At 35.5% G+C, this 14,102-nt stretch overlaps 1 protein-coding gene across 25 annotated transcripts in view; it reads left to right on the top strand.

The window, feature by feature from the left end:
* NRXN1 (neurexin 1) overlaps positions 1 to 14,102 on the top strand; it is a 1,136,968-nt gene that overhangs the window by 775,810 nt on the left and 347,056 nt on the right. The window contains exon 1 of one of the 25 annotated variants that reach the window (XM_055242632.2): positions 6,717 to 6,848. The exons of the other annotated variants lie outside the window; for them this stretch is intronic. The gene's annotated coding sequence lies outside the window, so the exon portion shown is untranslated. Of the gene's footprint in view, positions 1 to 6,716; positions 6,849 to 14,102 lie in introns of those variants that run through there. 25 annotated transcript variants of the gene reach the window in all.

Genomic DNA, 14,102 nt, shown 5'->3' on the forward strand with positions numbered 1-14,102 from the left:
TATGTAAATATTAAGTCTATCCTTGGGATTGTGTGACTCCTCTTGGAGGAACTCAGACTGCATAGTCCATTGCCTCTAGGGTGGCTTTTGAACTAGTGCTTTGTCCTTTACCTAGGTCCAAGTTTCAGTGTGGTCCATGGGAAGTACTTCTTCATAGATTGGTTGTTTCTTAGTTTTATTTGAGTTTTTTTCTCTTGTCTTTTTAAAAAATTTTGTTTATGAAGGAAAAAGAAAGTACCATTATTATACTATGATTCACCAAAATAGGCAAGTTTACATTTTTTTAGCAATGCTAGTCATGTATATAATCTAATAAATTAATTTAAAATAAGTACAATATTTATGAATAGGTTTCTCAATTGTTAAAATTTTCCTGTGTGCCCATAAATGTACTTTGAGTTATGTTTTTGCAAGACAGTGACCTATAAAACCTTGTTGAAATGTGTCACTTGCTCTCATTGGGTTTCAACTTGTCGTAATATGTTTTAACACCTTGATGGTTTAGGCAGAAAGCACCATTTTCAGTAAGACTGAAGAAAATAGAATAGAATGTTATGGAAATAACCACTCCTAAAATAGCTTTTAGTTGCACTGCACCAATTTAAAAAATGACCATTTTGAGTGATCATTTGGATGTTGAGAGTGAAAGAGAGGAATGTGACAATTATCACTAGTTTTTCATCTACTAAAAATTACACTCCTCTGTAGACAGAAAATATATTTTTTCTTGTAGACAAAGTACAACTTTCTGTCCTCTTTAAATCATAATACTTTCCATTATTGGTAGCTAACTTCAATTATCGGATTCCACAAGAGTTTTAAAAGGTCATTTCAATCAGGTAGCCTAAAAGCTAATGTGAAATACTGTATTTTTGTATTTTGTATCAATATTGTCCAGTAGTTTTCACACTACTTTATTATATTACTTATGAGTAACACTTTTTCATATTCTGAATTGTTTTCATATATGTTATATCATTGCAAGTATGCAGTTGTACATATAATTGCATACATACACATAAATGGCATGAGTGTTTGAAAGACAATGATTCAAAAATCTGTATCTCCATATGGCCGGGCATAGTGGCTCACGCCTGTAATCCCAGCACTTTGGGAGGCCAAGGCAGGTGGATCATTTGAGTTTAGGAGTTCGCCACCAGCCTGGCCAACGTGGTGAAAACCCGTCTCTACTAAAAATACAACAATTAGCCAGGTGTGGTGTAGCCACAGCTACTTGGTAGGCTGAGGCAGGAGAATTGCTTGAACCCAGGAGGTGGAGGTTGCAGTGAGCTGAGATGGCACCACTGCACTCCAGCCTGGGCAACAAAGTGAGACTCTGTTTCAAAAAAACAAACAAACAAACAAAAACAAAAAAAAAACTCTATCTATATGCATTTTATATATAAATATATAATTTGCTTGTACGTTATACTTTCACAGTGTCGATAAACTGTATGTATAATGGGAAAAATCTGTCTGTTTTAGAATTCAAAATTCTGATAGCTCTGAAATATATTGATCTGAGACATACCTTTTATTTTGCTGGAGAAAGGATAAATAAACAATTTAATTAGTACAGATCTCCAATTTTAAATCCTTTCGGATAGTTTAGAAGACTCCAAATACAAATAGTAATACTACTTAAGGTAAGCAAATTCTCACAACACTCAATATTTTCTAGAAGTACTTAGTGTTTCTCAGTCTAGCTAGTGGAACTATAATTATTAAAGTTTCATATGTTTACAAAATAGTCTGCAATTCACAATTTACTTTCCTCACACTCATGTTACAAATAATGGTAGGTTGAATTTTAGTAATACGAAATAAGAGGCTCATGGTGACCACCAACCATTTTATTTAACCCCTAATCTTGCTTATCACCACACCCACTTAATATATGTAATGCATCTGGGATTCTCCCACATGGTTTTGAAGTTATTCTCATTTGTACCTTGAAATACAAATTTCCTTTAACCCATAATGGGGGAAGTTTTGTGAGACTTTGGTCAGAAACAGAGGGGATTCTTATCATGCAGATAGGGCTTTTTAATTTAATTTTATTTTATTTTAACAGAATGTGCTTTTTGTAAGTCCAAATAATGAAATTTAAAGTCTGAGTTTATAAATTCTTTATGGAGGGAAATAGAAAGAAAAACTAGAGTAAAATTTAAGGAACAAGTCTTTTCCCAAATTGGACCTTTCCCCCTCTTTAAGGCTCAATGTTAAACTCTATGTTAGCAGAACCTCTGCTTCCCACATCCTAAAAGTTGTTTTTTTGTAACACAATAATTGATATTTACATTTTCAAAATTGCGCTAACTTGTATATCATTAGAAAACTTGACTAGTTTGCAAAACGGCAGGCTTTTGGCAGGTGTAGAAGTAGTGTCTTTCTTTTTAAAAAAAATTTTTTTTACTGGACTTATCTTCTAGCTATAAAATTAATGTTTGTTTATATATTCATGACAATATTGGAGATATGTTGACATGTTTAAAAAGTCAGATTAAAGTCACCAAGAATTCCGTTGGCCAGATATAATCTGTTATTATTTTGGTGCATGCCTTGTAAGTATTTTGAAAAGGAATCTATGTAAATACATAGACGTAATCAAAGTACTTAAATACAAAGTTGGGAGAGACAGTACATATTATCTTTTAGCTGCTTTTATATTTAAGTGGAAATACAAATACAAAATACAATTATTTTGGCAGAAACAATACAGCAAAGGGAAAAGAGTACACAGTATTCCACACCTGCAAAGACTCAGAAATAACACCAAGTTGCCTTCTCAGCTGGAGTGCCAGGGGACCATGTGACCCACATCTGGTACTGCTTTATTCATTGAAATAATTGCCTACCATATGCTGAGCCCACGACAAATTCTTGCACAATATTAGCTGTGATCTTAGGCAAGGCACTTTCCCTCTCTAAGTCTGTTTCCCCGTGTAAAAAATGAAGGTTCTGCACTAGTTGGCTTTTATTATACTTTCCATATCTAGAATGTCACAATTAGCAAATTAAGCAACTTTTATCTGATAATCAGAAACCATAAGAGCTTGCATAGTCTGCTTGGCATTACTCACCTGTCTAGGCATCAGTTTTTAAAATACAGGCATGAAGCATCGTTTCACTGACGTAGATATGCAATTGCATTTGCAACTCAGAGGCACAAAGAAGACATTGGTTATGCACCTATGCTTTGTCAAGTAATTGGCTAGAAGCTGTGTGGCCTAGAAAAAGAATCTGGATGACATAGTTCCTATCTGCAAGGAGCTCTGGAGATTAACTGGGAGGTAAGACAAAGATAACACGAATCAATTGAAAAGCAAAGATCTCACAGACAATATTTCATTTGAAGTGCTAAAGTTGTCCTACAGACATTGTCTGGTGATGTGTGCTATGGGGATTCAGAAAAGGAAGGAATCAACCCCTGGGATCCTTGGAACCCAGGCTAATGAACCTTAAGTGAAGGGATTGACTCCCTGAGTCTGTGAGCTCAATTATATTCCATAGCCATGAGCTATACTCTGAATTCCCCAGCTACTTTGTAAAGTGTCCCATTAATGATGAAAATAGATACAGAAGGACAAATCCTCCCTATTGGTTAATTCAGTATGTGCTCTCCAGGTCACTGTTAGGTGGAGTACTAAGCCTAAGGAGGAGAATAAGAAAGCGTATATTTGTGTACTTAAGGAACTAGTGAATTATGTGTTCATGAAAATTAAAGAACAAAGCAATTTTCAGTCATAATTGGCTTCTTCTCTTTCTTATTCAAGCCCAACTCATCTTTCAAATGCCAGCTCAGGTTTAAATTCACAGAATTTTATTTTATTTTTATTTTATTTTTGTAAGACAGAGTCTCACTGTCACCCAGGCTGAAGTGAAGTGGCACAATCTCTGCTCACTGCAACCTCTGCCTCCCGAGTTCAAGCAAATCTCGTGCCTCAGCCTCCCAGGTAGCTGGGTTTACAAGTGCACGTTACCACACCCGGCTGATTTTTTGTATTTTGGTAGAGACGCGGTTTCACCATGTTACCTAGGCTGGTCGCAAACTCCTGAGCTTAGGCAATCCACCTGCCTCGACCTCCCAAAGTGCTAGGATTACAGGTGTGAGCCACTGTGCCCGGCCTTAAATTCACAGATTTTTTTTTTTTAATCACTTCCACCTCTGGGTCTCTCTCTTCTTAGAATTCAAATAAGTTAATGTCTGTTAAATGAAGTGACCAATGTGAAACATATTTTGAAAATCATAAAGTGCTTTTAAAATGTGAACATTATTTATACAACGGTTACTTCTAATTGGCTTACCCTCAATAGGGGTCTTAAATATCCAGTGTATAAGCTTTTCGTTCCCTGTAATACCTCATATGCTGTGGGCATTAGGTAAATATTTCTTGATTAGTTGTTATAAATCAAATATCAGATTGCGACAATGTTGTGGTAATTTAAATAGGAAAAAAGCCTAACATTTGCTCCCCCAAAGAACGCAAGCAGCTTCATCTTTCTGAAAAAGTTAAAAAGTTGGTAGTCTTATTCATTCTTATTTTCAACTTTGGGGCCCTTCAGGGTGTTTATGGCTCAATTTTCAATTGTGGCGTTATTGAAATGAATAGTTCTTTCTTACTTTGAAGAAATATATGTACCATAAACATTATTCTTCTTCTGAGTTTTACATTTTGTTTATCAAGGACATATTCTAATACATTTAACATAGTATTTCTGAGAAAAAATATGAATACAATTTACTTTCTTCAAAATGCAGGAACAGAGACAAGGAAACTCATTCATCATTGGTCAAAGGTAGACACAAAGTCAGAAATCGGACTAGCTTGTATTTATATTTAAGCTGCTTTTCCTTGTACCTTTCTTATATGCTTTATTCATCTGCCTCTCCAGTTAAACAAAGAAATAACTGATTATTATTTCTTTTCTGACAACCTCACAGAGCACATTAGCCTCTGAAAAACAGAATCACAGTAACCTGTACAAAGGATTGCTCTGGGAGTTCTTTTCAGAGGCATGATCATCAGGTGTGCACAAATCAAATAATTAATTCCCTAGGTAGCTATGCTATCTGTACACAGAGATTAAGTTGAGTTTTAGTTTTATCCATTTTCTATAATAAAGAAGAATAACTAATGTTTTCTATACTTATTTATCCAAGTAATTTTGACATAGGTGAATGGAGTTATGCTGCCTTTATGCTTTCTTAAACATGAAACATATCTTTTTGTGTCTCTAAACTAGAAAACATCCTTCTTCACAGCGGAGTCTTTAATGCCAGAGAAGAGTCTGTTAGGCAAAGCAGTATCGAGGAAAGACAAAAGCTGGAAAGTAGACAGGGTCAGAGTTTGCCTTGGCCAGTGTTGTTGGCAACTAACTTGCTGCTTCCTTCTTTCTGGCCACACACTCTTATTACCATTTTCAAACCCAACTTTACCTTAGTTCTTCTAGAAAGAAAATATATATGTGTGTGTGTGTGTGTATGTGTGTGTGTATATATATGTATATTTATATACATATATAAATATATTTTATATGTAACTAAATATATAAAAATTATATATAATATAGTTATATCATAATATATAATTACAATAAAATATAATGCATATATAAAAATTTATGTACATTATATATACATTTATAGATATAATATATAATATATATTTAGTTATGTTGAATTAACACTGTCCATTTCAGGGTGGTTCTTGGAAAAACTGGAGTCAGTGATCTCAATATTGATCCTCAGCTGGGAGTGTTGGCTCACAACTGTAATCCCAGAATTTTGGGAGGCCGAGGCAGGTGGATCACCTAAGGTCAGGCGTTCAAGACCAGCCCGGCCAACGTGAGGAAATGCTGTGTATACTAAAACTACAAAAATTACCTGGGCATGGTGGCACATGCCTGTAATCCCAGCTACTTGGGAGGCTGAGGCAGGGGAATCGCTTGAACCCGGGAGGCAGAGGTTGCAGTGGGCCAAGGTCGTGCCACTGCACTCCAGCCTGGGCAACAGAGTGAGACTCTATCTCAAAAAAAATAATAATAGTAACAAAAAAATAAATAAAATAAAAAATTGGTTCTCAAACCTCTGCCTTTGTGTTACCATTTTTCTAGGTTTAACTTGCTCCTCTCTTGCATTTGAAGAAGTAGGAATAGCCAATCTTTAAGCCAAAGAAATTATTTCTAAATGTGGAATGCTGGCTTCCAAGAACCCTGGGTGAAATGTATTTGCTTAAGTGTGAATGAGTGTGGTGAGGAGGACCTGTGCTGGGAAGATGACCTTTTCTGGTCTTGTGTCCAAATATCACCTCGGTTTTTATAAGGTGAAAACTTGATAAAGTACATTGGTACCTGAAGAATTGTTCTGTGTCTTGCTTTTGGTTTCTGTATTTTTCTTCTTTGTTCATTGCTATTGGAAGTAGTTTCACAAAAATGAATCAGAAACAGAGTCTTGGGCATTCTGTCCAGGAACTAGTAACTCATGTGGTAATACAATAACACTTATCCAGGTCTTTATGGTGTCATGATTTAATCACAGTAGCGCTTTTATTGGAGAGATTGGCAGTGCAGTCACTCTCCCCTCTTTATAATAAGCCCTTAGACTAGTCTCTTCTGATGGTGCACCTGTAATATATGTAGAGAGAGGTTTAATCTCACACAGAAAAGAGCTGCTCTCTCCTGATTCTCTGGCCTTGCTAGGATTAATTAGCAGGAAGTTGCATGTTTCCAGGAATTCAAGGTCAGATCAGAGAACACATTTTTTTTTTCAGTGTTTGTTGTCCTTGCCCAAGGCTTTTTTTTACCAATAAGCAAATATATCCCCACCACGAAGAAACCTAGAATTGGTGAGTTGGCCTATCCCTATGAAAAGTCCCCCAGAAATGGAGAAGTTTCTATACTTCTTCATATGATAATATTAAACTCCCATGTCAAATGTTTTTGGAAAAAAGAATTTTCTTTTCAGGCATCTGGAAATTTTAAAGGTTTTATTTTTTTTTTTATTTTTTTTTATTTTTTATTTTATTTTATTTTATTTTTTTTTTTGAGATGGAGTCTCGCTCTGTCGCCCAGGCTGGAGTGCAGTGGCGCAATCTCGGCTCACTGCAAGCTCCGCCTCCCGGGTTCACGCCATTCTCCTGCCTCAGCCTCTCCGAGTAGCTGGGACTACAGGCGCGCGCCACCACGCCCGGCTAATTTTTTTGTATTTTTAGTAGAGACGGGGTTTCACCGTGGTCTCGATCTCCTGACCTCGTGATCCACCCGCCTCGGCCTCCCAAAGTGCTGGGATTACAAGCGTGAGCCACCGCGCCCGGCCTAAAGGTTTTATTTAAAAAACCTTTCTATATGTAATTAATGCTTTGGGCGCTATACCCATCAATTATTTTAAACTCCTATTTTGTTAATGTTGTTTTCTTGAAAAATTCTAGGACCCCTGACTTAATTTCACATGTCATTAGATGAGCTTCTGCTGGTCCTAGTGATGTAATTATTCCAAAGAAAATAGGTGTGTGGTCTTGATATGAGACTAACTCATGGTCTTGTTCCCACTTCTTGTCTCCAAAAGACAAAGGCCTAGATTATAACTCTTTACTGAAATATTTCCACAATGTTCTTCCTGCCGTGTGTACAGAACACTCAAAAATCTGTTAAGAAAATTGACATATAACTGTGTTGTAATGTTCTGGGGGAGTTTCTTCATTTCATTGTACCTCTTAGGGAAATCATCCTTGTGCTGGAGAACATGACAGCCTACTTCTCATTCACCTCTTGCATTGATTTATTATACATAGATATATAATGCATATATTTAACAAATATATGATGTATATTTAGCTGTTTTTTGCCTTTTTCTGCTGATGAGACTGTCTGATATTTCCTCCTTGTTTCTCTACCCGTCTGACTGTAATTTACCTTCTTTCAAAATGATTGCTTTGTCATTTACCTGTACGTGGATATTGCTTTGAAAATGCTTTCTGTTTTAGAAGGAATGAATGGCTAGTTTCCTTGGATATGAAATGTTAATGAATCTACAGAGACCTAGCAACTGTTCTACAATGTTATCTGTTCTGTTTCTATGTGTGTATGTGTGCATTCAATTGTGACTGATTTTCTTTGTTTCTTTTTTTTTCGTCAGTAGAGAGCTGTTTCACTGTTTTTCTTTAAAGAAAATATGTAAATACGTATCTTATTGAAAAACTAATTTAAATGTATAACTTACTGCCATATTATCCTTAATTGATAAGTCTTGGTTTGCACAGTCCTACTGCATAAGGTAGTAATCATTTCCCATACAAGCCATTTTGGTATGTTAGAAGAAATATAGCAGGTTGAAAGCTTCACTCAACAGGCTAGGTTCATTAAATCTTAAGCACCCTTATGATACTGAACTTGAGAACGATGAAAGCAGTAACAGGCCATTGATTTCACACGATGTCACTTGCTAAATGATCTCCAAACCAAGAGAGCAACCTCTAGACCAATTCTGGTCTGTGCTGGTCCCAAGCCAAATAGCCAATCAATAGAGTGATACAAAGTTATGTTGACTCCTTTGAATGTAGCTGCCACCCTCTAAACAGGCGCGTTATTGAACTAGGTGTTAAGATGAGAGGCACTGACAGCTTGGAGACCTCTAAAAGAATGCACACTCTGATTTCTTGGACCAATGTTATTGTTCTTATTGTTTTTATTCTTCTCTTTATTTCTTTTCCTTCACTTTCAGTGGCCAAATCACTTAAAAATTTTCTCACCTGTTTTAAGTCCCTGTGTTTAATTTTGTACTTTCTACAATTTCTGCAATAGACAAATATTATTTAATGACCAACTGTAATTAAGCCTATTTGTTTTGTACAACATATGAATGATCCCAATAAGAATTGTCATATGTGTTTGAAGACCTAATAGTTACCTATATAAAAATAATATTTGTGTCATTTGGAACTCTCAAATAGGTGAGAGGGGAGATTGCCCTAAGTCCATTTAATTAACATTTGTTGAGGGTACACACAGTGCCACCTTAGAGTAAGTACGTTGGTTCTGCTGCTTTAATATGGGACAGTTATATGAAGGGCAGAACTTTCAAATCTGAGGAATAAATAACAGAAGGGACACCTAAGTATTCCTCCTGTTCACCAACTTTATGACTTTGAGCAGGTCATTTGCTGTTTGTGTATGTGTGTGTGGGTGTGTGTGTATGTGTGTGTGTGTGTGTGTGTGTGTTTTCTTCTTGGTAAAAATGATCATCAGCTTGCCATGTAGACACCAATTACTGCTTTAAAGAAAAATTGAGATGATAGACGAAATTCAGCCAGTGTGTGGAGTACTGTCATGTAACTCAGAAGAAAACATGATTTTCTTTTCCATGATGTGAAAGGCCTAAGGGCTTTTCAAAGGTATTAATCTACCAGGGAATGAGTACTATGATTATTTAACTGGGTATCTATGAAGGACTTTAAATTCTTTGCCAAAAACTCCAGCACATAAGAACACATGCAAAAGAAGAAGTGGCTGTAATTTTGGTGAACATAGGCAGGATTATTTTACAATGGGAATTATTAATCTGTGGACCACTGAGGCGATGCCTGTTTTTTCTCAACGAGAAGCATGGAGGAAAATGACACCACTGCAGCTACATCTGTAGAGAATATGCTTTGGCTTTTCCTTATATTTTCACAACTGAAATTGACTGCTAGAATAGGGTAATGAATCCCTTTCTGGATCTGAGTCATATTTATGACAATAGAACCTACTAAGGCTCATAAGAATTTCAGCTTGGAATGATTCTGTTCTTCTAAGTAGGAATTATCTTAACGTGTATTCACAAAACAAATCAGCCAGGGTGGTTTTGCTTATAACATTTAACCCAAACTTTTTAGTATAACAGTAGTAGTTATAGATTTAAAAAGAGAAGATCTCAGGAATTACATAACTAGGTTTTAATAAAACTGTAGCTGGTTTTAGACTGCTATTTCTATGATTTTGCATTATATTGATTTTGGGTGGAGTTGCTAGAACAGCCATGTAGGGCATATGATTTTAGAAAATTAAAAAGTTAACTGCTAGCAATGCTTATCCAACACACTATTCAATTCTTCTGTATTTATATCTTAATTTTTTATAATCATAGAAAGAATTGCTAGGCAAAATAAAATGTCCTCTACTATGTTGTATCACAGCCATAAAATACAGAAAACATTCTGTGCAACTTTGTTGAAAGTCAAATAAGAATGAAATAAATATAAACCAAAGAAGTTATTGCATGTTGTCTGCTGCATTGCCTCACTGGTAAATTTAACTTTCTACTTCATTCTCAGTGCACTCTGGAATCAAGTTCAAAGTTAACGCCAGCTTTGGTGGAGTGACATTTTAAACTCAGAACAGAGCTGGAAATGCCCATATAAATTACCTGGAAAAACTCCTTTATTTTCAGAAGAAGACAATGAGGATTATTGAATAGTTTCAATAACTTTGGAAAAGTCACAAAGCAAGGAATTAGGACTAGATCTATAGTTTCCTGATTCAAGGTTGAGAACTTCCATATTTGCAATCTTATTTTTTACTCATTTTCACATAGGACAAGGAGAATTTATTAATGAATTTAGAGTGTAGACACTGATGTGATGGAAGAGGTAAAGAATTCACTTTATGTAAAAGAAATAGTATTTTTCCATATTTCTATATTGTTAACATATCTTTCAAAATTAAAGGAATCTATTTTGGAGCTGAATTTGCTACACTGTTTTGGTTGGTTTATTGAAAAATTTAATACACACATCACTTTTATACAATAACCTAGGGCATTAGAGTTCCATAAGTATATTTCTGTCTTGTGACTTAAGTCTATAGAAGCTTTGGACTTCAGCACATTTCCTCTGTTTTGGCCAACACTTTATTCTGTGTCAACTACACATTACATCGGCTGAGAACATAATCTTTCTGCTTTCAAAAGAATCATAACAGAGCTTTCATTGTGTCACCTTTCAATTTAACTCCAGGAGAAAATGAATCTCTCTGAGCTTACCTTAGAGGCTTTCCTTGTTATATACACTTGTTAAGCAAAGTCTGGGAAAAATCATTAAATATTTTGAGAGTTAGTGCCTATGACTTCATTTGCAGGGTCAAATTTGGCCTAGGGTAATGTGTATGTTACTTCCCTCCCAATCTATGGAAAGTCTATATTCCTCGGGCCTTCAGAGTCAGTGCGGTGGTTCTGCGGTATAAATGCTCAAAGATTTGCAATTTAGAAGAAAGAATTAATAGTTTAATTAGCAGTCTGGTTATCTCTACACGATCTGAAATCAATCTGGGGGGAAATGTTGGAGAGACTCAGTAAAACCCATGAAATCTTTTTGAGGAATTTTTTTTCTCTTTTCTTTTTCAATTGAAAAGAAGGAAGACTGTACAAAATTCATTAGCCATATATTCCCACTTCAGCCCCCAGTTTAACCTGCCTCAAAATTGAATCTGTACTTTGGAGGAGCCATAGAGGAACAGGAGAAGAGACTGATCTCCTGAGGATTTTGAGTGTCTCGTTTTTCAAGTCACAGTTTTGTCTTGCTGAAATCTGTGCTTCAAATATATGGCTTAAGCTGCTCTGGTTTAGTTCTTCATACATTTTGGATTAACACTGCTCTGATACTGTCTTCTTTTTCAGAAATTTCATTTCTACAGGTTAGGTCTGTGACTAATCTTATTTCAACTCTGTAAGATGGCTTCTTTCCAAAAAAAAAAAAAAAAAAAAGCTTGAACTTCTTTTGTCATCGGTGTTTGCTTTGCATAAAAGACAGTGATTGAATAGGAATTATGGTTCTTTTGTGTATCTCTTGCATTTTCTGCCACTGAGGAGTATGGTTGTATTCCAACAGAACAACAGGGTCCAAATGTGTTGAGTCTCTGTCTGAAACCAAAACCTAATCATTTCCTACATCTTACTAAAAGGATGCCATGGATGTTTGTGCAAGTTGTACACTTGTTAAGGTGGCACCATTTATACTGTTTTCATAATGGAGTTGCATATTTAATATGACAATTTTCTAGGAAATATCAAGCAAATGTCTTGTTCTGACAAAAATCATGAAAATTTTCAATAGGCAGAAGTAGAGGGTTTTGGAGATTTGCTTTTTTTCTATTTTCCTGAAGGCATCATATGGGCTACCAGTACCCATGACCACTATGTTCTAAGAGACAGAGGGGTCTCATAGATAAAAGTAATGGTTATGATACAGATTATCTAACTAGACTTGTTTGTTAGGGAAATGCTTTAAAATATTTTGTGCTGAGGATCAACAGAGTTGACAGAGTACAGAGCATATTTTCCAGTAGTGATGGACTTCCTTCTCTCCTCCCACTATTGAAAGGTACAAGAAGTGCAGATAACCCAATTTCATCTATACATGCAGGGATTTGAACCTAAGCCCGCATTACACTTGATCCTGTTGCTCACCTGTGCACCACAAATGATAAACCACCTTGATGAGTAGAGGAAGCAGATCAACTAAGTATAATAACTTGTGCTGATAAATTTATTTAGAAAACCAAATAGCAAACATGCAAACGACATCCTGGGACAATATAGTATAGTGAAACCTGTTTCATAAAATGATTTCTTAACATTTTTGGAAAAAAGGGGAACACTGCAAATATTCAGATAAACAAAGCCAATTCATGTGTGTTTCATGGAAAGGTATTATTAAAAGCTAAATATTACATTTGGAGAATATTTTAAAAGAGATCAGGAGTTAATTGTGTTTATAACTTTGAGTTTGGCAAAAATCTACGAAAGAGGGCAGAGTTTTTGTTTGAAGATCTCTTCTTAATTATATACTTGATTAATTAGCAGGATACTAAAAAAAAGTCTTCCATGTGCACTTCAGTATGCTAAGTAGGAATGTAGAGATGATGTGGTATTCTTACCTGGAGGAAGGTAGCTAAATTCTAACAAAACAAACCCCTTATATTACTTAAGCATCATGTTTCTTCTCTGATGTTTCCTGTCTGAGTGAATGCCATATCTTTTACTCCCCTTCCAGGTCAGGTATAGCAACAGTGCTGATGTAGAAGCTGCAGCAAGTTATCAAAAAAAATTAGCTAAGATTTGATAAAGTTGACTATACTAAATAGATTTTCAGCGTAGACAAAACAGCCTTATATAGTTTTTGAAGAAGATGCCATGTAGGTATCTTCTTTCACAGCTAAAGAGGAGAAAACTCAATACCTGTTTTCAGAGTTGCAAAAGACAGTCTGACTCTCTTTTAGGGGCTAATGCAGCTGGTGAATTTAAGTTGAAGCCAATGCTTATTAACCATTCTAAAAATCCTAGGGTCCTTAATAATTATGCTAAATGTGCTTTGCCTGTGCTCTATAAATGAAACAGCAAAGAGTGAACGATATGCTGTTTACAGCATGATTTACTGAACATTTTGAGCCCAATATTGAGACCTACTTCTTAGAAATAGAGACTCTTTTCAAATTATTACTGCTCATTGACAATGTACCTGTCACTCAATGATGGAGATATACATGAGGATTAATATAATTTTATCCTTGATAACACTTCTATTCTATAACCTAAGGAAGGAGTAATTTCAACTTTCAATCCTTATTTAAGAAATACATTTTATAAAGTTATAACTGCCATAGATAGTGATTCCTATGATGGATCTACACAAAGTATATTGAAAACCTTCTCGAAAGGATTTACCATTCTAGATGCATTAAGGACATCTGTGACTCAGGGAAGACGGTAAAAATATCAGGGATAATAGGAATTTGGAAGAAATTGATTTCAACCATTATAGATGACTTTGACAGGCTCAAGACTTCAGTGGAGGAAGTAACTACAGATGTGGTAGAAATAGCAAGAGAACTAGAACTAGGAGTGGAGCCTGGAGATGTGACTGAATTGCTGCAATCTCATGGTAAAACTTGAACAAATGAGAAGTTGCTTCTTATGGATGAATGAAAAATGTGGTTTCATGAGATGAAATGTACTCCTAATGAAGATGCTATGAACATTGTTGAAATGACAACAATAGATGTAGAATATTACATAAACTTAGTTGAAAAAGCAGCGGCAGGGTTTGAGAGGATGGACTCAAATTTTG

Source organism: Symphalangus syndactylus, chromosome 14, assembly GCF_028878055.3.
Source record: "Symphalangus syndactylus isolate Jambi chromosome 14, NHGRI_mSymSyn1-v2.1_pri, whole genome shotgun sequence".
NCBI classification, from domain to species: Eukaryota; Metazoa; Chordata; class Mammalia; order Primates; family Hylobatidae; genus Symphalangus; species Symphalangus syndactylus.